At 40.6% G+C, this 27,582-nt stretch overlaps 1 protein-coding gene across 3 annotated transcripts in view; it reads right to left on the reverse strand.

The window, feature by feature from the left end:
* Nucleotides 1-27,582, reverse strand: part of LRRC56 (leucine rich repeat containing 56) — a 138,804-nt gene that overhangs the window by 29,733 nt on the left and 81,489 nt on the right. The window lies entirely within an intron of this gene.

Raw genomic sequence — 27,582 nt, forward strand, 5'->3', positions numbered from 1 at the left:
ATGAGAAAAAATACAGAAGACAAAATCATCTTATGATAGGCTCAACATGGTGCCCATGCTAGAGATTTCTAGTTTGCAATCCTATCCTGTTTGAAAGGTGTATCATATTACACACAGAGACATACACACACAGTGCTTCTACAACAACAGCTGTGATGGTGACTGACACATTTGTCATTAGTCGGTTTCTGTTTAGATGTCAAAAAGGGGTGAGCTCATCTGGAAATCCCATTACATACAGCAAACAAAGTGCCTTTAGACAGAGTTATATGTTTAACTGGATCTGTATATATGATTTCGTTAGAAGAGTTACATGGCCGTAATCATGCAGAACTAGTGGATAGTTTTGTCTAGTTGAAGTCTAAAAACACATACTTGAAGCAGTATGAAAATAAGAGGTCAAACACAAAAATAGAAAGTTACAACATTACCTACAGTAGAAGATTGGCTGGAAAAATTGATGGATTATGCCAAGATGGCCAAACGGATGTCTTTAATCAGGAAACAGACATTAGATAAGCATTTAAGCATTTGGAAGCCCCTTATTGACATTTTGCAGGAAACAGAAAGAAATGAACTAATGATCTGTGTTTTTGAAGATCAGGGAGAGGGGAGGAATATATGGATGGAAAGGAAAAGTATTACTTATGGTAACTTAAGAGATCGTACATAATATGTTATATGGTTAGAACTTTTCAAACAGAAAATTGGTCTGTCCATCCTGTTTTTCTGTTTCTGTTTCTTATTTTTTCTTCTCTTTTTTGGGGTATGTTTTATGGTGGTGGAGAGTGCTCTTAAGTCATAGCTGACATATGGCAACCCTGGTGGAGTTTTCATGGCAAGAGACTAAGAGAGGAGGTTTGCCATTGCCTGCCTCTGCAACTCTGGTCTTTGTTAGAGGTCTCCCATCTAGTTATTGACCAGGGCAGCCCCTGCTTAGTTTCTGAGATCTGACAAGATCAGGCTGACCAAGGCTGTCCTATTTAACTTTAAAACTCTAATAAAATTCCGTTAAAAACAAAGGAAAATAGGAGGTCAAACACTGGATGTCATACACCATCCCTCCTTGTTGATTGCTCCCAGTTCTTGCAGATATATTAGAGGACAAGGTAAGTTTTTCTGCCCTCATGTTCTGCTTCAGGCAGGAGCTGGCATCTTCAGAGTACAGCTGACATGCTAATGTAGACCAGCTGGCAGGGCAAGGTGCATCAGCAGGATAAACAACGTCTGTAATTCAAAAGCGTGGTTGAAGGCAAGCCAAGGCCAGTAGTCAGAGGAACAGTCCAATAAGTGCAGGCAACAAGGCAGTAATTTAGGGAATTCATTGAAGCCATGCTGAAGGGCCCCTCCCTCATGCTCTTATGCTCTGTGAGTGTTATGCCACCTGGCAACAGCTGCTTCAACAGCAAGGACGAAAAGGTTGGTGGGAAAATCCCCACAAACAATTAAAAACAAGTTTAAAATATAAGGCCTGAATGGCAGGCTACATATGTATACTAAAACTTGCTAAAACATCACAAATAGACCAAGGTACAGTAAAAACCGACCAGACGCGTTTTGGCCCTATGGCCTTCCTCAGAGGTCAATTGTAAACAATTTATGATCAAACACACCCACACATATAGAAACCAATCATGCAATGCTCCCAGAGTTTTATTTAGAGCTGTAACAAAAGGAGAAGGGGGGAGGAAAATTTTAATATAATATAGTCCATTATTCAGTGCTAGAATTATTCTAGGTAAAATCAGAATTTACCTCTAGTATTGTGTAATAAACTACAAATATTGCAGTAGATGCAGGACTGCATTCACACACTGCTCTTTGTTTATTTTTGCACTTTAAAGAAAAAATGTACCAAATTAGAGAATTATACCCTAACATGCTCTTAACTGACCCCCCCCCCCCAGGTTCTCCAAACCCAATCACAAACCAACCTGAGGCTTGGTTTCCAATGTATAGGAGTGTTACATCAATCTGCAGTAAAGATAAAATGGCACTTTAACCTAAGAAAGTTCAGCTATATGAAATGGTAGAAGGGTGATGCAATGTCTCCCATCTGATAAGAAGATATGCTCTCAAAGGAGGTGGAGGGGAGGGGGGGAAGGAAGAGAGAGGAGGAAGGGAACACTGGAATGGCTCTTTGCCTAAAAAAACTTTTCATAATTTGTCAAATACTAGGACATTTGAAATTAATTCATTCAGCAACTGCAATTCCAAGGGAGTTATCTATGTTATTCAGTGTCCTTGCAATTTGATGTATGTAGGTATGACTACCAGACCTGTTAAAGTTCGTATTTGTGAGCATAAGAGCTGTATTCGATTAAAGAAACTGAATGCCCCACTTGTTAACCACTATCTTACTGCCAGCCATACAGAGAAGCAGCTGCAATTTTGGGTTGTGGAAGTTATACAGAACACATCTTCAGGCTCTCACAAACTCCTGCAGAAAAGAGAAGTGTTTTGGATTCACCACCTCCAGACGCTGATGCCTTGGGGACTTAATGAAGAAGTGGACTGGACTTGCTGTGTCTGAGACGGATTTGATTTCGACTATTGCCCTAACTGAATAGGTGCCGTGTCTTTGCCATTCCAGTGTTCCCTTCTCTCTCTTCCCCCCCTCCCCTCCACCTCCTTTGAGAGAATATCTTCTTGTCACATGGGAGACATTGCATCACCCTTCTACCATTTCATATAGCTGAACTATATTATATTAAAATTTTCCTCCCAACATGTTTTTTTCCTGGCCGGGACTATTTATCTACAGCTTGAGCATTTTCTTCTGTGACTGAGTTTTACCAGCAAATAAGTTTTAATTAGATGACTATCGACTCTTAAAAGTAAATAACTTTGTTAGCAATCTGAAGAAGGTCTGGGATTACATCCAACAGCTAATCTCTGCTGTTTAAGAAAAAAAAATCTTCTCCTTCTCACCTGTTTTCTCCGTCTGCTCTGACTCTGTTTTTTTCTCCTTTGGATGGTCAAAGATACCTCCATTTTTTTCCTTCTCTTGACTTGTGCTGAGATTCTAGTGCAGGTTATTTTGTTTTATGTCATGGCTTGTATTGGTTTTTATCTTGTGGATTATAATTATTTGGAATCATTGGAATTGGCACCATTTACCAAGAAGAATGGATTAAAACTTCTATTTACCTTTTGGAATTTAGAATATACTTTTTGTGATAATCATAGTCCTGTGAATTAAAGTGGATTACAATCATTTTGAATTATTCCTCCTGGCTTGTTTATTTTGTACCGTGACTTCCAGTGGATCTTATTTTTTGAAATAATAAAACTGCGCAATCAAGATGGCTGAGTAGAGTTTGTATGCAGAAAATCAGCTGCTGCCATCTGCTGGACAATTGAAGAATTTTGTTTTCTTTTTTCCCCTTAGTTTTCTTTTTAAAAAATGATCTAAGATCCTTTTTTATCCTCAAGGGAATTTGCATTATTACTATATATAATTTAATTATATAATTTGAACTGTTATATGTATGGGTTTTTTTCTTTGTAATGTTGGGTGAGCTTGATTGAGGCCAGGGGGGGTTGTAGATTATATGTTGTTATTGCTGTATGGAAAGGTTGTTAGCAGCCGTCAGAAGATGAAGGACACTAGTTAAAGTCAAGAGAATGGCAAAAGGCACTAGAAAAGGCAAACTTGAACTCTGCTCTGAAGATGAAATTTACCTATCTCACAGCACTTTCAAGCTCTAACATCAGAGTTGATCCAAACTACCAAAGATATAGTAGGAGGGATCCAGAAAGAGGTCCGAGATCTGTCAACTCAAATTCAAAAGACAGAGGAATCATTTTCTGGAATCAGAAAGGAATTACAAAATTTAAAGACTGAAGCTTCAACTGGACTGCAAAAAATAATGAAAAAAATTGAAGAAAATAAAGCATTTAAGAGCTAAAAGAACAACACAAGGAATTGAAGGAATCACAAGATCACACTGAAGCATTGCAAACACAACAGGCAGTGTCCATAAAAGAAGCTGAACAAAGAATAGAGTCGTTAGAAATTCAACTCAGAAGTAAGAAAACAGGGTTAACATACCTGTAACTTATGTTCATCGAGTTCTTCTGTGCTGACACACATGGGGACTGCGCAGGCACAGGCCAGCCGCCGGAGAATTTTCTATAGCTTCTATAGCTCCGAAGGGGCCATTTGTCGCGCGCCTCAGCGACCGTTTTCCCCCCCCAAACGGTCACATGCTCCTCCAGCGACCAACGGCCCCTTCCCTCAGTTCTCCTTTGCCGCCGCTTGACCAATACACTTTAGCCATAACACCTTAAAAAACACCAATTCTCGGTACAGCCATCACATTGTAGTGCATTGGAATTCACAGCAGGGTAGGAGGGAGGGTTGTGTGTCAGCACAGAAGAACTCGATGAACATAAGTTACAGGTATGTTAACCCTGTTTTCATCTTCGTTCTTCTGTGCCTCCACACATGGGAGTGTACCAAGCTTCACACAATAAGGAAGGTGGGGTGAAGTCCAACACAATTTTATTAAAGAACAAGAACAACAACACTATACATATACATATATACATCTATACAAGTTGTGTAGTGATATATAAGTACTCAATAATTACATATATATACACATAAAATATATATACACCCCTTCACTCAAGGGTACCTAACAGGTACGCAAAGAAACCTTTTCCAAGACTCCCTTAGGAGAAGAGGGAGTGTAGGACCGCCCTGGCCACAGACACATCCTGCTCCGCATTGACATCTATGGCATAATGCCTTACAAAGGTGTCTGCAGAGGACCATGTGGCCGCTTTGCAAATGTTAGCCAGGGGCACACCCCTGAGGAGTGCCGAGGAGGATGCCTGGGACCACGTAGAATGGGCCCTGACATGAAGTGGGCAAGCTACCCCAGCTAGGGAATAGGCCTTGCTAATGGCCATCACGATCCACCTAGACAGGGTCTGTGAAGAAGCCCTGTTACCCTTGTCCTTGGCCCCAAAGCACACAAACAGGTGAGGACTTGATCGGAAGCCCTTTGTCCTATCCAAATAGTAGGCTAGGGCCCTTTTTAAATCTAGTGAATGGAGGGCCTCCTCTCCTTTCGAGGAAGGGTGAGGAAAAAAGGCAGGCAATGCAATATCCTGCGAGAGGTGGAAAGCGGACACCACCTTAGGCAGGAAACCTATGCAGGGACACAGGACCACCTTGTTTGGATGAAACACAAGGAATGGAGGGTCAGATCGCAACGCAGACAGCTCACTGACCCTTCTGGCAGACGTTACCGCCACCAGGAATGCCACCTTGTACGACAACATGTCCAAGGGGCAGGTTGCCAGAGGCTCGAATGGAGGCAACATAAGACGTGAAAGCACTAGGGACAGCGACCATTGAGGCACCGGTGCAAACACAGGTGGGTAAAGGTTGAACATGCCCTTAAGAAATTGACGGGATTTTGGGTGAGAAAAAACTGTACCACCATCAATTCGGGTGTGAGCAGCAGAGATAGCTGCAAGGTGGACCTTAAGAGAGGAAACCTTCAGGCCCAGGTCACGCAGGTGGCACAAGTAATCGAATATAACCCCCAGGGGGCAGCTGGCAGGCACTACACCCTTAGCAAGTGCCCATCCTTCGAACCTACGCCACTTGGCCGCATAAGAGCGCCTAGTGGATGGTCTGCGAGCGTTCAGAAGGACCCTCTGTACCTCCTCCGAAAAACCTACAGGGGAGGAACGATCCGCCAAGCCGTCAGGTGCAGCTTCCTGGGGTCGTGATGGACTAGGCTCCCATTCAGGAGGAGGTCCTGCCGAGGCGGCAGACTCACATATGTCCGTTGGGACATCCGCAGGAGCTTTGGAAACCAAACCTGCCTTGGCCAAAAGGGGGCCACCAGGATGCAGTCCGTCCCGTCCTCCTCTATCTTGCACAGGACCCTGGGCATCAAAGGGAACGGAGGAAACATATAATGCAAGCCCTGAGTCCACATACACTGGAAGGCATCCCCAATAGAAAGGGGGTCGCTCCCTGCCCTGGAACAGAACATTTGGGCCTTGGTATTCGCTGCTGTTGCGAATACATCTATATCTGGATGACCCCACATCCGAAAGATCGGCCCAATGCACTCTGCGTTCAGTTCCCACTTGTGGTCCAGTAGAAGGACCCTGCTGAGGGCATCCGCTCGGGCATTGTCCGACCCTGCCACGTGTAATGCACGAATTGTCACGCCATTCTTGATTGCCCACTGCCAAGTGAGCGTGGCTCCCCGGCAGAGAGCCATGGACACTGTACCCCCCTGCTGATTTATGTAGTACATGGCAGTCGTGTTGTCCGTCTGCACCAGCACCTGGCGATCTTTCAACAGTGCTGTAAGGGACACAAGTGCGAAACGTATGGCTCTTAATTCAAGCACATTAATATGGAGGGTCTTTTCCCTCTCAGACCAGACATCTTGCACACATACATCACCACAATAAGCCCCCCATCCCAACAGGGAGGCATCCGTGGTAACCGTGACCTCAGGATGCTGATAGCCAAAAGGGGTACCCTTAAACAAGTGGTCATCAGACAGCCACCAGTCCAAGGAGGCCAGGATGACCCTTGGAATAGAAAGTTTGAGGGACGGAGGGTGCTGCTGAGCATCGTACCTCCGCACAAACCAGTTTTGGAGAGGGCGCATATGGAGCCTGGCGAAGGGCACCACCGATGTGGTAGCCGCCATGTGGCCCAATAAGCACTGGATAGTGCGCACAGATTGGAAACGGTTCCTCTTAAACATGGACACAAGACCCCTTAGGGATCTAGCTCTCTCCAAGGGGAGCAAAGCCTTACCCTCCACGGAGTCCAACAGTGCACCAATGTAGGAAACCTTGCAGGTGGGCACCAGCTTGGATTTTTCAAAGTTCACCAAGAGCCCCAAGCGGTCACAAGTGCTAAGCACCAAGTCAATGTCCCGCACAAGCCTAGCCTCCGACTCAGCCACGATGAGCCAGTCATCGAGGTATGGGAAGATGGTACAGCCCTCCTCACGGAGGAACGAGACCACAGGGGCCACACATTTAGTGAACACTCGTGGGGCAGTGGATAGACCAAAGGGAAGCACCCTATACCGCAAAACTCTATGCTGATAAACAAAGCTCAGGTATTTCCTGTGCTCTTCCCGTATCCCCACGTGAAAATATGCGTCCTTCAAATCAAGGACTGCAAACCAATCACCCTGTTTCAGTAAGGTGAGCACCGTAGCCAATGTAACCATCTTGAATTTAGTGACCTTGAGGAAGGCATTAAGACCCCTCAGATCCAAAATGGGGCGTAAGCCCCCATCCTTCTTGGGTACCAGGAAGAACCTGGAGAAGAACCCTGTCACGGATTCCTCATAGGGTAACTCTTCCACAGCACCCTTGGCCACGAGCGACACGATTTCCACATCCAGCTCGGCCATAGTGTTATTTACAGCTGTCAAGGGTGAACTGCACCTAGGCAGCTCAATGAATTCCAGCCCGTATCCCTTATCAACAATCGTTAAGACCCATGAGTCAGATGTTATTGACTCCCACTCGGAGAGGAGTGGACTCAGTCTGTCCGAAAAAGTTGGGGATACGGCTGGCGTGCCCTGTCAGTACTGCCTCCCAAGACCCTGCTGATCCTTCTGCTGGGCCGGAGGTTGTGACGGGCGAGGTTTGAAGGGTCTACGCCGCCTGGGTTGTTGTGGAGGGGCGTAGTGCCGCTGTGGGTAGGCAGGATACTGTTGGTAGCCTGGACGCTGCTGCTGGAACCTGCCCTGGTAATGGTACGGGGTGTATCGTGGAGCGTACCGTGGCCTGGAGGCGGGCTTGTCCGTCAGAGCCAAACCTAAGGATCGCGCCGTCTGCCTGTCCTCTTTTTTCTTTTTGAGGGCCTCATCAGTCGAGGTAGAGAACAGGGAGTCCCCTTCAAAAGGTAGACTCTCCACCTGAGACCTCACCTCCTGTGAGAGAGCTGTAGATCGAAGCCAGGAATGGCGCCTGAGGACTATGGCCGAAGCCATCCCACGCGCAGCAGTGTCGGCAGCATGGCTCCCTGCGTTCATCTGCTGCTTGGACAGACGCACAGCCTCGGTCTGAAGCAGGGAGACCACAGCTTTCTTCTCAGGAGGCAAATCTCCCACGTAGGACACCAGTTTCTCCCACAAATACAGCTGGTACCCTGCCATGATCGTCTGATAATTGGCGATTCTGAGGCCCAGGGAAGAGATGGAGTACTGGCGCCTACCCATTGCATCTATCTCCCTGCCCTCCTTGTCAGGTGGTGCTGAAGGTGGGCCCGACCGACGAGGTTGGAATTCCTCTGTCACCAAGGAGGAGGGTGGGGGGTGTTTCGCCAGTGCTTGCCAGGTGCCCTGTTTGATCTTATAAAGCTGTTCTATCCTCTTGGAAGTTGCAGGCTGGTCACAGGGCACCTTCCACACCCTTTCCACGATCTCCTCAATACCCTCTAACATGGGGAAGCCAATGGTAGCAGGGTTGTCTCCATAGATCCTCTTCAGGAGCTTGTCTTTGGTTTGGGGGGTCGCTGAAGAGATATCCATCTCCAGCGCCTGTGCCATACGGGCCATCTGATCAGCATAAATCTTCAGGTCCTCGTACGGGGAGCTGGTGCTCGGCGCCACATTGTCATCCGGGGACGGTTCCGACCAGGTCTTGGATCGGTAATCCCCGATGCTTTCAGCCTCCCCTTCCTCGGAACCATGCGTTGACTCCTCTCCCCGGAACGGTGGAAGGAACCAACCTTGCGCCGACGTCGATGGCTTCGGATCCGAGTACCCGAAGCCGACAGGAGCCCCTTCCCACTGACAGTGGTAGGCTGGAGGGATGTAGGAGGAGGCCTGACGATGGTGCGAACCCACCGAGTGCCCGGATCCGACGCTACCAGTCTCGGAACAGCGCCTCTCACGGCTGGAAGCTGTTGGGGGTCGATGATCCGGCGATGGTCGGATCCGACGACTGGTCGATGGACTCGCATCCGAGACCACAGGAGGCGCAAGCGGTACCTCCTCGAAGGCCACCGGATTGGGTACCTCCTCAGGAACCGGTGAATCCAGATGGGGAGAAGGTGTGCGGGGGATCTCAATCACCTCCTCCGTCGGAACCGAGCGCGGCGAACGATGGCGGTGCGCCTTCTTAGGCTTCTTGACCGGCGGGTACCGACGAGGCCCTCGGAACCGACGTTCCTCCGGAAGATGGGCTCGTTGTGGAACTCCACCGCTTAGACACCTTGCTTGAAGACGACTTCTTCGGAATCGATGCGGCCCTCTTCGGATCCGACAGTGGACTTGGCACCACTAGTCTCGTCTCGGAGTCGGACGCCCTCGGATCCGATCGAGACTCGGAGGCGCTTCAGGGCGGTCTCACCGAACCCTGCGCTGGAGAGGCGGCTCTTGACGCCGCAGCGCTCGTCGGCCTGGATCTTGCTGCTGACTTCGCAGAAGCCACTGAGCCCGCTCGTGAACGCTTCTCAGCAAAGGGGCTAGGGCCGGCCTTGGGGGAAGGCAACGGAGTACCCTCAGACATGACCTTCTGCCACAGGGAGTTCAACCAGGCCTTGCGCTCCTGCCGGGCCTTGTTGGTAAAGCCCTGGCATATTTTACAGGCTGGGACATTGTGGGTCTCCCCCAGACAAAACAGGCACAGTTCATGGCCATCGGTTTGGGCCATTTTAGTGTGGCACTGGAGGTAATGTTTGAAGAGCGCCTTTGAGGCCATCTTCACGGGCACGCAAAAAGAAGGGTCAAACAGTCCGAGTCGTATTTACCGAGGCCGAGTCAAGTCGAAATCAGTAAGCGAAAGAATAGTCCGAAGTCCGAAGTCCAAATTCAAGCCAAAAGATCAATCCAAGTCAAAAGACACACCAAAAGCACAGAGCAACGAAGCTCACGTTCTCTCCAAGCGGCGGCAAGAAGAGAACTGAGGGAAGGGGCCGTTGGTCGCTGGAGGAGCATGTGACCATTTGGGTGGGAAAACGGTCGCTGAGGCGCGCGACAAATGGCCCCTTCGGAGCTATAGAAGCTATAGAAAATTCTCCGGCGGCTGGCCTGCGCCTGCGCAGTCCCCATGTGTGGAGGCACAGAAGAACGAAGATGAATCTTAGATTTTGCGATATTCCAGAATCAATTAGGCTTCAAGATCTTGAGAACAAATTTTGAAAGTTGATTCAAAATTATGTAAAAGTCCAAGGAGATTTTCCAGAAATTGAACAAATCTTCAGGATCAACTCAAAGCATGCGACTCGATATAAACTTCCAAGAGATATATTAGTTACTTTTTCACACAAGAAAACAAAGGATACTATTCTTCAGCAGCACAGGTAAGAACCACTGGAAGTAGAAGGGAAAGAGATACAGATATTTCAAGATCTACAGCTAATAACAATTAAAAACGTAAAGAATTTTGGAACCTGACAAAATGTTTGCAGCAGAAAGAAACAAGATACTGCTGGAAAATTCCTAGTGTATACTGGAAATATTCTTTTTTTTTTAATAGAAATTTTATTGAATGGTTTAACATATTACATAATACACAATACATACTCGTTTACCCTTATAATTACAGTATATGCCCCCCATCCCTTCCCCCTCCCCCTTTTTGACTTCCAACAGCACTAAAAACCCTTAATTTCTTATTGTTATCTCTAATTACTATGTAGTCCCTATTATCTAAGGTAAAGTTCATGTTCATTCTCATAGCTCATATTACTTAATAACTATCTAAAGTCCACAGTTGTCCTCTTACATCCCATTTATTTTCCACATAGTCCTTAAGCTTCTTCCAATCAGTTAAAAATTCATTCGGATTCTGCTCTCTCAATTTCCTTGTCAATTTGTCCATTTCCGCCATATGCAACAGCTTTTGGATCCATTCCTCAACTTCTGGTATGTCTTCTTGTTTCCAGTATTGTGCATACAAAATTCTTGCTGCAACAGTCATATAATATAACAGAGTTCTGTCCCTCATGTTAACTTCTTGCATATTCAATCCTAGCAACAGCATTTCCGGGCTCTTTAACAAATTACATTTCATAATTAACAGCATTTCTCCATAAATCTTAGACCAAAACTTTTTGGCCTTTTCACAGGTCCACCACATATGGTAAAAGGAGCCCTCATGTTTTTCACATTTCCAACATTTATTTGACATTGAACTATGATGCTGAAACATACCATCCATTTTATATTTCTCATACCATAAATACACATGCCAACCAAACAAGTTATTGAACCCTTCCAAAGCTAGTAATTTTAGATTAGATAATTTCACCCATTCTTTCAGCCAGACCAAGCAAATTGCTTCATAATACAATCTCAGATTTAGTAATTGCAAGCCTCCCCTTTCTTTTGCGTCACACAGTACCTTCATCTTAATTCTCGGTTTTCTTCCAGCCCAAATAAAATCTAAGATTCTTCTTTGCCATTTATCAAAATGCTTCATTTCTTTAACAATTGGAATCGTTTGCAACAGAAACATCATTCTCGGTAATACATTCATTTTAACAACAGATACGTCCTAACAATGACAGATTCAATTTGCTCCATTTCAACAGATCTCTCTCTATCTGCGACCACAGTTTTTCATAATTATTTTTAAATAGATCTATATTCTTAGCTGATACTTCTATCCCCAGGTATTTTGTTTTCTGAACCACTTCACACTTTGAATCATTCATTAATTGTTCTTGTTTCTTTTTTGTCATATTTTTACAGAGCAGTTTCGACTTTGATCTATTAATAAAAAATCCTGCCAGATCTCCGAACTCTTTAATTTTATCTAACAATATTGGTAATGTCTGGATTGGATCTTCTACTATAAACATTACATCATCTGCAAATGCTCTGAACTTATAAGAAAACCCTTTGAGTTTTATACCTTTGATATTGTCATCATCTCTTATTTGCCTCAAAAGTATTTCCAACACCATAACAAATAGTAATGGTGAAAGTGGACATCCTTGTCTTGTACCTTTTCTTACCTCAAATTTTTCTGTCAAATCACCGTTTACCACTAATGACGCATTTTGTTCAAAATATATAGCTTTCACTGCATTAATGAAATCTTGCCCCCCCCTGAAGATTTCAACTTGTACGAACATTAAAGAGAATGTGTACAAAATGATTTACAGATGGTATTTAACACCAAAGAAAATTGCGCTAGGAAATACTAATATGTCAGACAAATGCTGGAAATGTAAAAAGCATGAAGGATCATTTTACCATATGTGGTGGACATGTGAAGTAGCTAAACAGTACTGGGGAGAAATAATTGAAGCAATAAATGAGATTTTACAAATACAAATAAACAAGAACCCAGAATTGTTGCTACTGAACTTGGGAATGGAGGCAGTTCCAACGCAGTATAGAACATTGTTATTTTACATGACTGCAGTGGCTAGACTTTTGTATGCGCAGAAATGGAAGACACAAGAAATACCAACTGTAGAAGACTGGATTTATAAATTGCTGTACATGGCAGAAATGGATAAAATGACAAGGAAACTTAAAGATCTTGACCTAGGACAATATATTGTTGATTGGGGGAAATTGAAACAATTTTTGGAAAAAAAGTGGGATGTAAAAGGAGAACTGTGGCAGTTTGAAAAATTTTAAAAAAACAATGTTGCAATGAGAAGAGAGAAGGGATCTTACCATTTAGGGGGAATGTAATTATAATCTAAGATAATATAATATTTAAGGGAATTCTACATTGAATATATGAGATAATGAGAAGGGGTAAATAGATATCTCAATGAGATATACTATATATGATATATAACATAAAATAAAGGGTTAGTGGATCAGACTTTACATTATAACATATTATGTGGTTATGCTATATGGTGTTGTGTGCTGTGCTACATTGGTGGCATAGCATACAATATATATATAATATATTACTATAATATATACTATATTGATAGTTTATTTGATGGATTATATGCCTAAAAGAAATAGAATAAGTTTAAAGTAAGAGATAGTGCGATCCCTGCTATATATTATACTATATTGTTATGTTATATTGATATGAGATATACTATATTGATAGTATGTTTGATAGAGTTTATGTAAAAGAATAAGAATGTGCTTAGAGTAAGAGATGTTATGATTCAAAGTTGGTAGGAAAATATAAATGAAATAGATTTAAGTAATAAGAAGGGTTAAGGGTTGGAAAGCTGTTGGAAGTCAATAGGGAGGGGGGAGGAAAAGGGTGGGGGACAGAGTAAGGGGAAAAATGGGATTATATGTGTTAAATTTGGAAAATTTTCTTTTGTTTTTCCACTCACCAATAAAATTTTATTTTAAAAAAAAATCTTGCCCCATATCCATCTTTTCCATTGTCAAAAACATAAAATCCCAATTCAAATTGTCAAAGGCTTTCTCAGCATCAGCAAAAAACAGGCCTACTTCCTTTTCTGGATGCTTATCATAGTATTCAATGGCGTCCAACACCACTCTCAGATTATCCCTAATTTGTCTATTCAGTAAAAATCCGGCCTGCTCTTCCCCTACGAATTCTATCAAAAATTTCTTAAGCCTTTCCGCTATAAGTCTTGCAAAAATTTTGTAATCATTGTTTAATAAAGAAATCGGCCTATAACTTTGAACATTTCGTAAATCTTGTGACTCTTTTGGGATCAGTGAAATATTTGCTTCATTCCAAGTCTTTGGGAGATTTTTCTTCTTAATAGTTTCATTCAACTTTTGTAGAGGCTGCATCAAGTCTTTTTTCATTACTTTATAAAATTTTGCTGTAATTCTGTCTGGACCCGGTGCTTTCCCTATTTTAGTTGATTCTATAGCATCTAAAATTTCTCCTTCTGTTACTAGAACATTCAAAATCTCTTTCATTGTCATTGAAATCTTTGGTATTTTTGCTCGTTCCAAATATGCTTCTATTTTGTCTAAATCTATCATTTTCTATGACTGTAATCCCCAGTCATTATAATTTTGCATAGTATTTGTAAAAAGCCCTTTTCATCCCTTGATGGTCCATTATTTCTGTTCCTTCTTCTATTATCTTCCCTATAACTTTTTTTCCCTTTTCTTTTTCAATTGCCAGGCTAAATATTTCCCTGGCTTGTTGGCCCCCTCAAAGGATTTTTGTTGCAGAGATTTTAAATGCCATTCTAACTCTTTATTTGCAGAAGCTCTTAGTTGTTCTTGTAATATCTTAATTTCCTGGATTATTGATTTCTTCCCCGGTCTTTTCTGTAAGTCTTTCTCTTTTTTGGAAATTTTCTCTTGTATCTCCTGAAGTTGCTTTGCTTTGCTTTGCTATTCCCTGCTGTCCAATGTGATCAGGATCCCTCTGATCACAGCTTTATAGGCGTCCCACACCGTATGTGTTGGGACTTCTTGATCAGCATTCAGTTGAAAAAAGTCCTTTGTCTCTTTTTGAATTATTTCAACATTCTCTTGGCGCTGTAGAAGATCTTCATTTAATCTCCATCTAAACTTCCTGACTCCTATCGTAATTGTCCACATCATTGGATTATGATCCGAACTCACCCTTGGCATAATTTCTATTTTCTTTGTAATCAAATTTAAATCCTTTGTCGCCCAGATCATATCAATTCTTGAAAATGACTGGTGTCTTGTTGAATAAAAAGTAAAGTCTTTTATTTTAGGATTCCAGCTCCTCCAAATATCTTCCAAATTTTCCTGTCCAACCAATTCAAAAAAGGATTTTGGTAACTTCCCAGCCTTTTATTTCTGTATTTTGGATTTCCTGTCTAATTGCAAATTAGCCACCCCATTAAAATCCCCAGTCATTATAATTTGCTCATATGCATACTTATCCATTTTCTGAATTAGTTCCTTATAAAAATCATCTTTAGCTCCATTTGGTGCATATATACCTAAAACCAGGGTCTTCTTAAAATTCACAATAATCTCCACTGCCAAATATCTTCCTTCTTTGTCTTTAAAAATTAATTTAGGGTCCAATTCTTGTTTTATATAAATCACAATCCCTCTTTTCTTCTGTTTAGCAGATGCCCAAAACTCTTGTCCTAATTGTCCATTTTTTAAATACTTACAATCTTGCTCATTAATGTGGGTTTCTTGTAAACAGATTATATTACAATTTTGCCTCTTGACCCAATGAAACATCATTTTACGTTTTTGGGGTGAATTCAAACCATTAACATTCCAAGATATTCGTTTGTACTCCATATTTCTACTCTTTTATTACTCCTGGAAAGTCTTTTTCGTTATCCACCAAAAACACAATCATCTCATGCTTTGACTTAATGGTCACTCTTGTGGAGTTAAACGTAAAGCTCAAGCCTTCAGGTATTTCCCACCTATACCTGATCTTTTTTTCTCTCAATTTCCCAGTTAATTCTCAGTATTTTTTGTGCTCTTTTAAAATTTTCTTTGGCAACTCCTTCATAATTCTGACTCTACTTCCTTCCAGTATCAGAGGGTTTTGAAATTGCCTACTTAAAGTCTCTTCCTTCATTCTTTTGGTTGCGACTTGTAAAATTATATCCCTAGGTAAATTTTTCTGCTGTGCATAACTGGAATTTATTCTGTAGGCCAAATCCATATTGCCTTGAATTTCTTCTGGCTGTTTTTCCAAATAATCTGACAATATTTTAGCCATTTGTTCCTGTGTATTTTGAGTCAAGGACGCCTGGACTCCTTGAAATCTTAATTGATTTTCCATAATTCTGCATTCCATCACCGCCATCCGCTCCTTTAACACTTGATTTTCTGTTTTTAAACCAGAGGTCGTCTGCTCCACCTCCTTTACTGTTTGATTCATTGTTTGAAGCTCCATTTTAACATCTTCTATACTCTTTGCCAATTCAGAGACCTCTGCTTTTATTAGGTCTTTTAAATTTTTTAGCAAGCTCTCCTCCATTCGTTGTATTGATTGAGACTGTCTCTCCTCCATTCGTTTTTTGTTTGAGACAACTCCTTGTTGCCATCAATCACTTTTTCTCCAGCGCCTCCAGCGCCGCTTGCATTTCTTTCTCACCTTTCTTTGTCATGACTGGGCTAGTTTTCACACCACCCCAAGTGTCTGCTCTCTTTCTGAGCTCCGTTTTTAATATTCACGTCTGCTTCCTTTAATTTCCAGGTCTTTACTTTAAAAATTAACTTTCCCCCCCTCAACTTAATATTTTGACCTCACCAAGATGTCGGGCGGAATTTCTCTATGGTGTTTTGTCCAATTTGTTCCTCCTTACCTTCTTAAAATGGCCAACTTCCGCTTCCAGCTAACCTTCTAGTCTCCACTCCTCTCAATGGTGCCTTTGTTTTGCTTCCGGAGTCCTTTTCCACTCTCCTCCTCCACTTCCTCTTCCACTTCCTCTCCACTTCCTCTCTAGGCAGGAAGGTTGTCTATTCTCAATATCCCTTTTGTTATCACACTATTCTCGCGATGCTCCCACTGATCTTGCTCCTTCCTCCCTTTCCCAGCGTCTCTTGCAAAACCACAGGTATGTATAAACAAAACTTATTTTCTTTCTTTTAACGCTATTTTCTTCTTTTAAATTTGCCAAATTTCTCAAAATTGCCTTAGTCCTTTACTCATCTAGCAGTCTTGTATTTTTACTTTGTTCCTCTTATCCTTTTTCTTTCACTTTTAATTCTAGAAAGTGAGATAGCAATCTTTACCTTTTCTTGTTAGATTTGGGCTGATGGTGCTGTTTCTTCCATTTAAAGATGTTCAATTTCGGTACAGATGCTTGGGTTCAGGCGATCTTATATCGGCATTTGACTCCAAAGAGCTCTGTAGAGATCTTAGGTTGTCCTTCTCAGAGGGGACCTCAAGGTGGTGGGGAAAATCCTTTATTCAGAACCCCCCCTCCGCCGAGATCACACACTCTCAGGATCACATAGCGTTCTAGACCCCCCTACCTGGGGTGGGTTGGCAGCAGGCGATCAAAGCACCTGGCCTGCCAAAACAGATGCGCTTGTTTGCCCAGCTTGCCAGGCAACTTCAGTTCGCCATCAACCCCAAACAGGAAGCCTATCTATACTGGAAATATTCTTAATATTCTTAACAGTAGCATCAGTAATGAACTCTTCAGATAGAGAGGAGCAATAAGTAAACGAAAGCAGAAGAAGGAAGAAAAATGAATGGGATTAAGATAATTTCAATTAATGTGAATTGATTAAATTCTCGGAGACTTCCAGTTGCCGGTAATGGCGAGACCGTCGTGATCTGGAGCTCCGGACCATCCGAAGTGCTGTTTTTAGCTGGTGGGGTGCATCGATTGCCCACAGCCCCCTGATTTCAGTCAGAAATCAGGCCGGAAGCCCTGAGAGTGAAGGGTCTTGGTGGGTGGGAGGCTCTGAATTAAGGGCTTTCCTCCCAAGCCTTAAGATCCTCCTCGGAGAAGGGCAGCTAAAATCTCTGCAGCAGCTTCTGGGGTCATTAATTGGCATAGGCTCGTCGTACCCCAAGCCTCAGGAACAGAATTTGATAGAATTGGACGTTTGAAGCAGTGAGTACAACCCAAGAAGTCTGTGTTAAGTAAAGATTACTATCTCCCCCAATGGACTGTTTTACTGAACAAAGACCGATTTTATAAAAAATGAAGAACTGAGATACTAAGCGGAAAAAGCATACTAAAGAACTGAGTTGTTTAATTCGAAGTTTGAGAGTGAGAAAGAGCTAAAAATAGCAAAGAAAGAATATTGTTTTGCATACTTGCAGTTGGGTAGATAGCGACGCGGAGGGAGGATCGTGGGAATCGGAAGAAGCGATGTGAGGCAGGAAGTGGTTACAGTAGAGTATAATAGACGGAGAGGAGACAGGGCGGCGAGGGAGAGGTCAGGAAGAGTCGGATGAGCCGGAAGGAAAACAACGTTGGAAGAGGGAGTGAAGCGCCCACCATTGAAAGTAAGGGAAGAAGAGGAAGCAAAGTGCCCACCATTGAAAGTAAGGGAAGATCATTGTGTTGTCATCATTACCATAGAGAAAGATCGTCCGACATTTTATACCATAGAAAAACATCGCCCGACATCTTAAGGGTAAGGGAAGCCTTAACCGCCATTTTAACTGAGGGCAGACACCTGAAATTTTGACATAAAAGAATTGAGACTTGAATTAAAAGGAAGACGGAGTTAAGAAAGAGAGCAGATTCGTGGGGGCCCAAAGCAAGCCCGATGGCTTCAAAAAAAGAAAAGGATTGGCAAGCTGCTATGGAGAATTTGGACAAAAAATAACGGAGGGAAATAAAGAGATTCAGGAGATGGTACAGCAACTGCAGCAAAATTTAATGATGGAAATTAAAGAAGTGATTAAGACGGAAATAACGGGGGTTAAAAAAGAGATGGAGGCAATAAAAACAGATTTACAGAATACCCAACAAAAAGTGCAAGAAACACAACAGATGGTGCAGGATGGAGAAAAAAAAACAGAGGCTATAAAGACAGAGACTATGGGCATGGGTGAAAGAATTGTGATGATGGAATGTAAAGCAATGGATAGGCAAATTCGTATGAGGGGTGTGCCGGAGAAAATGGGCGGATCTGCTCTGAAACAAGTAGCTGAAATATTGGCAAATTTTTTAGAACAAATAGAGGAGGAAATGATGATACACTTGGATATCGTGTACAGAGTCAACTCAAAGTATGCAGAACAAAAGAATTTACCAAGAGATATTATTGTCCAATTGACCACGAGGAGAATGAAGGAGGAAATTATTAGAAGGCATTTTGAGACTCCACTGGAAATAGCTGGGACAAGGGTTCAAATTATGAAAGAAGTACCAAGAAAAGTGCTCCAAGATCGGAAAAAATATAGAGATTTGATACAAAAGCTGAAGGCAGCTGAAATTAGATATAGATGGGAGTTGCCGGAAGGAGTGACTTTTGAATTCCAATCAGGGAGACAAGTGATTAAGTCAAAATATGCAATGGATGTCTTTCTGATGGAGAATGGAAAAGACTTTCCTAGCTCAAGTAGATTATAATTATGGAGTACAAATTAATTTCATGGAATGCTAATGGACTCAATTCACCCTCTAAACGAAAAGCTGTGTTACATTGGCTATCTAAACAAAGAAGTAATATGATTTGCTTACAAGAGACTCATATTAGAGATCAAGATGTTAAATATCTATTTAATAAGAAGTTAGGAAAACAATTTGTTTCGGCAACAAAACAAAAGAAGAGGGGAATTGTTATATATATTAAGGAAGAATTGCAGCCCAAATTAATAGTTTCTGATAAAAATGGAAGATACCTGGCTGTGGAATTTTTATGTAATGCCAAAAAAATGTTGATACTTGGAGTATATGCACCAAATGGTTCTAAGGATTTATTTTTTAAAGACTTAAGAGAGCAAATGGAACAATGGACTTATGATCATATAATTGTAGCTGGAGATATGAATGGAGTTGTGGATTTACAGTTGGATAAAAGCTCATCACCAAGTAAAGTAAGGGCAGGGAAATTACCAAAGTCATTTTTTGAGATTCAGGAACAAGAAAATTTAGAGGATATTTGGAGAAAATACAACCCTAAATCGAAGCAATATACTTTCTTCTCAACTAGTCATCAATCCTTTTCTAGAATAGATATGATCTGGGCGTCTAAAGAACTGGTAGTATTTACTAAAGAGATTGATATTTTACCGAAAATTAGCTCAGATCATAATCCTGTGATGTGGAGATTTGGAATGAGAAACAAGAAACGGAGATGGAGAATTAATGAGGATCTTTTGGGAGACCCAGAATGTGTGGAGGTGCTTAAAAAAGAAACAAAGTTTTTTATTCAATGTAATGTTGATAAAGGAGTGTCAACACATAAGGTCTGGGATACATATAAAGCAGTAATTAGAGGTGTGTTGATGGATTTAAATGGTAGAGACAAAAAGAAAAAAGAAATGAAGTTAAAAGAGATTCAGGAAAAATTATTCAAGTAGAACAGCAATTGAAAAAGAGGCCAGGTAAAAAGAAATTGTTGTATGAAATAAAGTTATTGCAAGAACAAATCAGGGTTATGGAAAATAAGGAAGTGGAGTGGGAACTGAAGAAAATGAAGCAAAAATCATTTGAAGGAGCTAATAAACCAGGGAGATATTTGGCGTGGCAACTGAAGAAAAAGAGAGAAAAAAGAACAATAAGTAAAATTATGGAAGAGGGGAAGGAATTATATGATCAAGGACTGATTGAGAGAGCATTCTATAAATATTATGCAAGACTATATCAGAAAAAAACAGTGGACTATGAAAAGATAAGAGACTATTTTGACATGATTGATTTACCTAAGGTGCCGGAGAAGCTGAAAGGGAAGCTTGGTGCTGAAATAACAACAATGGAAGTGGTGCAAACAATACAAGCTACTACAGTTGGTAAAGCTCCGGGACCGGATGGAATTACAGCAAAATTTTATAAAATGATGGTAGAGGATTTAAAACAATTGATGCAAAAAGTGATGAATGAGATATTGGAGGGGGCAGAGATGCCAGATACATGGAATGAGGCTAATATTACACTGATACCGAAGGAGACATTAGATTTAAGTAATGTTAAGAATTATAGACCAATATCTCTAACTAATAATGACTACAAAATATTTGCTAAGATATTAGCGGAAAGATTTAAGGTGTGGTTAGTGGAATTTATAGAAGATCAAGCTGGTTTCTTACCGGAAAGACAAATAAAAAATAACCTACGAGTATTGCTGAATGCCATTGAGTACTATGATAAAAACCCAGGGAAGCAGGTTGGGGTTTTTTTTGTGGATGCGGAGAAAGCTTTTGACAATTTGAACTGGGAGTTTATGTTTGCAACAATGGAGAAGATGCAGTTGGGAGAGAAATTCATACAAGCAATAAAAGCAATATATAAAAATCAATCTGCAAATATAATTGTTAATTCGGATGTAACAAAAAAGTTGGAAATAAGAAAAGGAACAAGACAAGGGTGTCCCCCACTTCTGTTTGTAATGGTATTGGAGATTTTACTTAGGCAAATAAGAGAAGATAATTCAATAAGAGGACTGAGGATAAAAGGATTTGTATATAAAGTCAGAGCTTTTGCCGATGATATAATGGTGATAGTGGAGGATCCAGTAGAGTGCATGCCAAAATTGATGAAGAAAATGAAAGATTTTGGAGTTTTAGCTGGATTTGTTATAAATAAGGTGAAATCCAAAATATTGTGTAAAAATATGACTAAACAACAGCAAAAGAAGTTGATGGACAAGGTAGAATGTGAAGTAGTGAACAAAGTTAAATATCTAGGAGTGGAAGTGACAGTGAAAAATATTGATCTATATAAGAATAATTATGATAAGCTATGGCAACAAATAGATAAAAGATATGATTAAATGGAACAAAATGAATTTGTCATGGTTAGGTCGTATTGCAGTAATTAAGATGAATGTTCTTCCAAGAATGATGTTTCTACTACAGACAATACCTATTGTTAAAGATAGTAAACAATTTGAAAAGCGGCAGAGAACGATATTAAACTTTGTTTGGGCTGGAAAGAAACCTAGAGTTAAAATGAAGGTACTGTATGATGCAAAAGAAAGAGGAGGTCTACAATTACCAAACTTTAAATTATATCATGAAGCGGTATGTTTGGACTGGATAAAGGAATGGTTGACATTGAAGCATTTGAAGCTGTTAGCATTGGAAGGATATAATAAAATATTTGGATGGCATGCATATCTATGGTATGACAAAGTAAAAGCAGACTCTTATGTTTTTACATCATTATGTAAGAAGAAGCTTGTTTGCTGTATGGACCAAATACAAGAAATATATGGAAGAGACTATACCAATGTGGATTATTCCTGCTGAAGTAGTAAATCCGAGAACAGAATATGCAGGGGAAGAGTGGTTGACATATAAAGAAATTCTTGAGATAAAACAGAACAATTATTTTCTTAAAGACAATGACGAATTGCCATTCCAATATGGATGGTTTCAATATATGCAGATAAAAGATTTGTATGAGAAGGACAAAAGGAAAAATGGTTTTAGGCTACAAAATTCTGAGATTGAGAACTGCTTGCATCGGGGGGGGGGGAAGAAAATGATTTCTAAAATATACAAGATATTATTGAAATGGTTTACAGAGGGGGAGGTTGTTAAAGTTCAGATGGTTAAATGGGCAATAAATTGTAATAGGGAAATTTCAATGGAAGCTTGGGAAAAGGTATGGAAAAATACAGTTAAAATTTCAGCATGTACCACGGTGCGAGAAAATGTTTATAAAATGATGTATAGATGGTATTTAACACCGAAGAAGTTGGCCAATGGTAATAGTCAGATGTCTGATAAATGTTGGAAATGTAAACAACATGAAGGTTCATTTTATCATATGTGGTGGTCTTGTGACAAGGCAAAACAGTTCTGGGGGGATATAGTAAAGGTTATGTCGGATATTTTACAAAGGAATATAATTAAAACCCCAGAATTGTTATTATGTATGAACCTAGAAGACTTTGATAAAATGGACAGAGTTATGGTATTTTATATGATTACGGCGGCCAGAATGTGTTATGCACAGTTGTGGAAGACTCAGGAGATACCATCTATGGAAGACTGGATCTTGAAAGTTCTGAACATGGCAGAAATGGACAAACTAACGAGGAAATTGAAAGAGCAAGAAGTATTGGAATATATATTAAGCTGGGAAAAATTCAAGAAATATGTGGAGAAAAAGTGGGACATGAAGGGGAAATTGTGGTCTTTGGATAGTTGTTAAGGGGGAGATAGAAACTTACTTAAGGTTAAAAGGGGGTATATTTTATTATATTTTATTGGATTAGTATAGAGTTATAATATTATAGTATTATAAAGTTAAGAGTAAGACAACATATTCATATGGGAAGCAATAAGGTTGTATAGGTAATAGGGAGTATATACAATATTTTAGTGATGTAAATAGAAGCATTAGATTTATAATATAGATAATAGGTATTTAAGGATTAGTATATATATTTAGTTAGTATATGTACCTATTATATATTTATATATTTTTATACTCTTAATTTAGATAAGTATTATATTAAGATAGTTAATACAACTAAATTGACTAGATTAGTATGTATTATATAGATATATATTATATATATTATTATAGATTTTAAGAATTTATAGTATATATTCTTCAGGTTAAGTTAGGTATGGAAAACTGTTGGGAGTCATTAGAAAAGGGAGGGGGGAAAGGATGGGGAAAATGTAATGGGGTGGAAAATGATAATGATTATTATGTTTATGTTTGTAAACCCATCCAATAAAAATTCTTTTTTTAAAAAAATGAATTGATTAAATTCTCCCGCTAAAAGATCAAGAACATTTAATCAATTGAAGAAATTAAGGGCAGATATGGATTGCGGGGAAGGATGAATGGAATCTTGTCCTGGGGCATTAGAAGTGAGATCACAGAGCCTGTTTTATGCTGCTGAATTTAGAGTATGCATCTGTGATTTTATTGCTTTTTATTGTAATTTATTTGTATGTTGTAATCTGCCCTGAGCCCATTTGCGGGGAGGGCAGACTATAAAGATGATGATGATGATATGCATTCAAGAAACTCACATCAAAAAAGACCAAGAACATTTACTAAATTGTAAAAAATTAGGCAAGGTTTACACATCTTCATTGCAACTGAAGAAAAATGGTGTGGCCATATATCTCAATAATCAAAACTTCAAAATCCTACAAGAATTAAAAGACAAGAATTGGAGATATGTGGCCTTAAAAATAAGACTTCCTCATGGTCAAATATGGACTTTGGTCTCTTTATATGCACCAAATGATGGCCAGAAGAAATTCCATGAGAGATTCTTCCAAAAAATTTTAGACTTTCAAGAAGGAGAGACTCTAATTTTTGGAGACATGAATGGTGTCTTGCACTGTAAAACTGACAGATCGACAAGGGTGGGACAAAACCTTCCTAAGTGTGTATTCAATTATATGTCAATTTTGGAAGCAGAGGATGCCTGGAGATCACTACATAAAAAGGATAGAGACTATAGTTGTTGTGGATTTTCCGGGCTATATAGCTGTGGTCTTGGCTGTGAAAGCCTTCGACAATATATAGATAGAGACTATACATTCTTCTCAGGTAGACATCCAAAATACTCCAGGATAGATACGTGTTGGATATCTAAGAGCCTTCTGACACAGATAGAAAAAGCAGAAATTCACTCAAGGATCATAATAGAGCATAATTCGATATAGTATGTCAAAGAGGCAATAAGAGAGAAAGAAGATGGAGATTATATGATACTTTACTTTCAAATGAGGATGTACTGCAAAATGCAGGGAAGAATTGGCTGACTATTTTAGAATAAATATGACAAACGATGCCAACCCTATAACAATTTGGGAAGCAAGTAAAGCCTATCTGAGAGGAATATTGATGGCAATCGCATCCAAAAAGAAGAAAATTAAGTTTGAAGTAAGAAATAAGTTAACCCAAAAATTGAAAAAATTGGAAAAGAACAAGGGATAGAGAAAAATGGGAAGAAATTAAGCAGCTGAAGAACAAATTGGATTTATTGGAGACAGAAGAAATTCAGAAAAAGTTGAAGTATTTAAAGCATAGATATTTTGAAGCTGCAAATAAGCCTGGAAGATATTTGGCGTATTGTCTAAGGAAAGAGTCAGAGAAGAGAAGGATACTGGGAATTAAGGAAGGCAACCAAGTAATTTATAGAGATCAGAAAATGAAAGAGCAAGTTAGAGGTTTCTTTTCCAATCTCTACAAAGAAGTATCAATAAATGAAGAAGAGATGGAGAAATAGCTACAAGAGACACCAATTAAAGAATTTACCACTGAGCACAGAATTATCTTAAATCAAGCAATAACAATACAAGAGATAAATTCTGCAATCAAAACTTTGAAGACTGCAAAAGCTCCAGGTCCGGATGGATTTACGGCTGCTTATTACAAATCTTTTGAGGATATATTGGCCATACCTCTGCAAAAAGTGATGAATGAGATACAAAGTAAGAAGATATTACCACCGGCGTGGCAAGAAGAAATATAACTTTGATATATAAAGAAGGTAATGATCTATTAATACCGCTATCATACAGACCTCTCTCTTTGTTGGATTATATTTACAATAATAATGGCTCAAAGATTGAAAAGATGAAGACCAAACAGGCTTTGTCCTGAAGGGGTATATGAAACATAATATCAGATACCTTCTTAGTGCAATTGAACATTCAAGACGACAAGGTGAAAAAACTGCATTTATGTTTGTTGATGCTGAAAAAGCATTTGACATCATCTCTTGGAAGTTTCTTACGAAAACACTGCAAAGAATGAATTGTGGGAATGAGTTTCTGAATTGGATTCAAAGTACTTATACCAAACAGCAAGCTGCAATTTTAGTTAATGGCTCATTTACAAAGAAATAACATAAGGAACACGTCAAGGATGTCCAATCTCACCACTATTGTTTATCATTTCACTTGAAGTTTTGGCAGTAAGAATCAGACAAGATAGCAGAATTGCTGGAATAAAGGAGGGGAAAGAGATGTATAAGATGAAAAGTTATGCAGATGATATGGTTATATCAGTGACAAATCCACAGACCTCCTTGATTTATGTAACGGAACAAATATTAAGAGTTGGGCTGCATTCTGGTTATAAACTGAATAAGAAGAAAACAAAGATATTGTTACTCTTGACAACGAAAGAGGAATGTGAAAAGATCGGAAGCATAACCGACTGTACCATCACTACAAAGCCAGTAAGATATTTAGGGATAAATGTATCATCACGAAACCTTTAGAAAGATAATTATCAAAGAGTTTGGACAGGAATTATTGAACATTTGCAGAGATGGCAAAATTTAAACATTTCAATGCAGCAGTTAAAATGAACATATTACCTAAATTAAGTTTCCTATTTTAAATGATTCCAATTTACATTGAACAAAATACTTTCAATAGATGGCAGAAAGCAATAAATGACTTTATATGGAAAGGAAAAAAAACAAGGATAAGATTCAAAGTATAGCAAGATGACAAAAATTGAGGCGGACTGGCTGTACCGAACATCAAATTGTATCATCAAGCAGCAGCATCTAGGACAAGCGGATTCAGTCCCTCGAGAATATCAGCCTTCGATGTGTTTCATAGGGATAGAGACTGCAGCTCCCATTTTTTGGGTAAGTATCTGGCCCCTCTAAACAACAACAGTCCTCAAGATGTACATGAAGTATCTTTATTTTTAGATACAAGAGCTAGTTCTCAAGAGCAGCTTCTAATCTAAATTCCAAAGGGGTAGCCATGATTCAGTGTGTCCTAAACAGATGTATACCTTTCTAAATCCATTGGACATGGGTTACGATTGCACTGTTACTCTGCTGCAGCCAAAACATCAAGGTATCTTGTAACCAAGCAGAGAAAACAACACATCACCACGAGTTGCCACTTACAGCTAAAACCTTTCCAAAGCATGATTAGTCCAGAAAGACAATCCTTCTCTCTCACAGGGGAGAAGCCAGTCCTTGCTCACAGATAGCCCCCAACATGAAGCCACTATTCACCAGGATCACCCAAGGGAGATACAAACCTAAGGTTCAGCCACTGCAACAAAACCTGATGCCTGCTCTGTCCACATATTTACTCAAGTGACACCGTCAAAGGACCCAGAAACATTAGATGTACCACCAAGGGCTCATTCACTTACAAATCCTCTAACATGAAATATGCTATTATGTGCCAGGGGAGGCTCCTCCATAGGGGCAAACGGGGCTTGGCAACTCCAAGAGAAAAGAAAAAGAAAAGAAAAATGCATTTAAAATGCATTTAAAATTACTCAATTAAATATTTCTGTGTGACCGAGGCTAAGTCACTGACTAATTAATCTTGGTTTTCTTCTGGTTGTCCAATCCCATGGCTTCTCTTTCATATATGAGTCTCTAGTTTCAGGCTTCTCTGAGGCTGTCAGGGTAAGGGGGAGTTGACAATCCAGAAGGTATGTTATAGCCTGGCAGCAGGATGCCTAACTTAATTTACAAACATGTAACTTTGCCAGTGTCAGGCTCTGCCAGTTAGATCCCCAGTTACTTCACTGAGGACACTTCAAGAATCCAGTAAAAGTTTCTTTATTAGAGATCCATCAGTATCAGTGCACTCAAGACTACAGCATTGGCAGAAGTGACGTAAATGGGCAAAGCAATGTTAGTTATAGGGCAGGCTTCCCACCTTGGGATAAAGACCGTTAGAATTTAGGCGCGCAGGGTCTAGAAGGTTGGAGGGGGTAGGGAAGGGGAAGCAGGAGCGGCGCCAGGGTTTTTGGCACCTGCGGCCAGCCAGCGGGTCGGGCAGGTGCGCACACACCAGCCTGCGTGATGACGTCACATGTGACATCATCACGGGCACACGCGACAGCTGGCCTGATTGCTGCGGCGGGCGGCCGGGACGGCGCGTGGGTGGCCTCCCAGCTCTCCCACTCAGTTGCCCTGCACCACCCCAGATGCCTGCCCATGGCTGCTGCACCTGGCCGGGGGCATGTGCTGGCGGCGGCGGTGGCAGCACGGGGCGGGGGAGGCTGCAGCTCCGTGGCGCACGCTCCCACCCCTAGTGCCTCCTCCGGTGCCCCCTCCGGCACCCCACACCCTGAGGCAACCGCCTACCTGA

The sequence above is a fragment of the Eublepharis macularius genome, chromosome 2 (assembly GCF_028583425.1).
Source record: "Eublepharis macularius isolate TG4126 chromosome 2, MPM_Emac_v1.0, whole genome shotgun sequence".
Taxonomy (NCBI): Eukaryota; Metazoa; Chordata; class Lepidosauria; order Squamata; family Eublepharidae; genus Eublepharis; species Eublepharis macularius.